This window comes from Trematomus bernacchii, unplaced genomic scaffold, assembly GCF_902827165.1.
Source record: "Trematomus bernacchii unplaced genomic scaffold, fTreBer1.1, whole genome shotgun sequence".
NCBI classification, from domain to species: domain Eukaryota; kingdom Metazoa; phylum Chordata; class Actinopteri; order Perciformes; family Nototheniidae; genus Trematomus; species Trematomus bernacchii.
Window position 1 is genome coordinate 535,934 of NW_022987790.1, and position 3,098 is coordinate 539,031.

The following is a 3,098-nucleotide window of genomic DNA, read 5'->3' on the forward strand; positions in this document are numbered from 1 at the left end:
TCTCTGTGCTGGACTATAACAAGATGCTAAAAAGGTGGTCTAACAATTTAGACTCAAAAGAAAAGTCAAGAATATAAACTTGGTAAACCAAATTCAGGGTTTCTCAATCTTCTAAACCTGTCACTCAAAATATAAATGTTCAGTTTCTCTTCAGCATTTATTTTCAATCTGTATTTGCCAGATAGAAACACACATTTCTAAAATAACCATATCCTGCTGCTAACTGAAATCAGCACCGTTAAAAAATGCTTTATTAATAACTTACATTTGCCAAACATAACGACACATTAGCGAGGACCTTTGAATGTTTCTGAAGTCTTGTAGTTTGTAAATCGAAGGTGTGCTTCTTCCCATTCCTGTATTGGTCCAAGTAGCATTTTAAAAAACAGGTTTTTATTAAGTTTAATGTTATTTTAAACATTCTTATTTTGAGAGTTAATTTAAAAATGTTTTTCTCATTTAAAGGGATTTTAACAATGTTTATTTTAAAGTTTCTTATTTTGAGAAATGTATAATATAAAATGTTTTAAGTAGTTCAGAAATATTCTCGTCTGTATTTTCCAGAAATAAATCTCACATTTTAGAAATAACCATATCCTCCTGCAGGTTTTCTACTTAACACATCCGATAAGTGGAATATGCCGTCTACTTAAAGGGGACCTATCATGCAAAATGCACTTGTGTACGTCTTTTCTACATGAATATGTGTCCCCGGTGTTCCAGGGAACTCACCAAGTGTCAGAAAACACAACCCTCTCTATTTTCCTCCATACCCAAATCTCTAAAAAAGGGGCTGCAACGGATCTGATAAAAACTGATCCAGATTTGAACACTGTCCTGACGTCAGGACGGTGGCGTTACGGCTATTGGGCCAACTCCACCAATCAGGAGGAGACAGCCACGGCCATTGCCGTTCTAAAGCGCTGGAGACGCTGTAGTACATATGCCAGGCCTGTAGGTGGTGCTGTTCTCACTGAATCAGCCCTTGCTAAAACAGAGCAAAAAAAAGTGCAAATTGAGCAAAATGAGGCATGGCTAAAATGCATGATCTGTTTGGTATTTTGAAAAAAAGAAAGTATAAATATGCCTTATATAGGTATGGTCCTACACTATATTATTATAATATAGCATGATAGGTCCACTTTAACATCAATAATGTACAACTATTGCAATAAAAATAAAAATTAACAAAGACCAGAGAATAAAAACATGGTTTTCCCATCAAGGATGCACAATCATTTAAACCTGTCTCTACAACTTTAGGACATGTTCTGTATTTGCCTTGTTTTTATAACCATATCCAGCTGCCTGGTTTCTACTAAGAAACAGATCCAATTAGTGGAGAAAAAAACCCTACAACTGTAAATCAGCACGATAGAAAATTGCTTTATTACGTTACATGTCATTTGTTAGACGCTTTTATCCAAAGTGACTAACATACATTCAGTTCTGTGGACAATCCCCACAGGAGCAGTTTGGGGTGAAGTGTCTCAGGGACACAACGACATGCTGACTGCAGTGGGAATCGAACTTGCTATCCCCTGATTCGAAGTCCAGCACACTCTCCACTGACCCACAGCCTCTCATATTAATAACAACATAAATTCGCCAAAATGACGAGACATTTGCGAGGAAGACTCATTAAATCCCGTAGCTGTGCTTCTTCCTGTTCCAGGTAGCATTGGAACAACTGTTTTATTTGAAGTACTTCTGCTTTACAGCACTTTAAATGTTTATCCTGAGCAGTATAAGTTATATTTTTGCCCATTTTATTTTAATATTTTGCAAGGAATAAGCAAATGTGCATGTTGTGTTTTACAGCAGTGTGTCAACAGGTATACACAACCTCTGAAATGTTCGAATCGACCAATCAGAATCAAGTATTACAGGAGGGCGTTGTTCATTTTATTTATTTATTTTGTATTGCATTTTTTGTTTTCTGAAGAGGAAGGGTATTTTCAAAACATATTTAATGGAGCTTTTTCAGAGTTTTTACCTAGTATCAGATTGTATATATATATATGTGTCTAGAAATATATATATTTATATATAAATATATATATATATATAAATATATATATATATATATTTATATATATATATAAATATATATATACACCGTTAAAAAATGCTTTAAATTCACCAAAAACGACACATTTGCGAGGACATTTTGAATGTTTTCTGAAGACTCATTTAAATCCCGTAGCTGTGCTTCTTCCCGTTCCTGTAACTGTCCAGGTAGCATTTGAAAAACAGTTCATTTGAGTTTAAGTTTCTTATTTCAAGTTTCTTTAAAAAAAAAAAAAAATGCTATTTAAAGTGGACCTATCATGCTATATTATAATAATATAGTGTAGGACCATACCTATATAAGGCATATTTATACTTTTTTTTTTCAAAATACCAAACAGATCATGCATTTTAGCCATGCCTCATTTTGCTCAATTTGACAATTTCTAGCTCTGTTTTTGCAAGGGCTGATTCTGTGAGAACAGCACCATCTACAGGCCTGGCATATGTACTACAGCGTCTCTAGCGCTTTCGAGCGGCAATGGCCGGCCGTGGCCCAACCCCACATTCCCCTGATAGGTGGAGAGTTGGCCCAATAGCCGTAGCGCCACTGTCCTGACGTCAGTAACGTGTTCAAATCTGGATCAGTTTTTATCAGATCCGTTGCAGCCCCTTTTTTAGAGATTTGGGTATGGAGGAAAATAGAGAGGGTTGTGTTTTCTGACACTTGGTGAGTTCCCTGGAACACCGGGGACACATATTCATGTAGAAAAGATGTACAAAAGTGCATTTTGCATGATAGGTCCCCTTTAAATTTTCTTTTGAGAAAGTTTTGCATTAATTAAATGTTTTAAATAGTTCTTAGGTCAGAAATATTCTTGTTTGCATTTTCTAGAGATAAATCTCACATTTTTTAAATGGCCATATCCTGCCTGTTTCCTACAAAGAAACAGATCCAATAAGTGGTCAAAATAACCTGCAAAATGAAATCTGCACGACTGAAAAATGCTTTATAACACAAATTCGCCAAACATGACGACATATTTGAGAGGACATTTTGAGGGTTTTTCTAGTCTCAGAACTAGTCA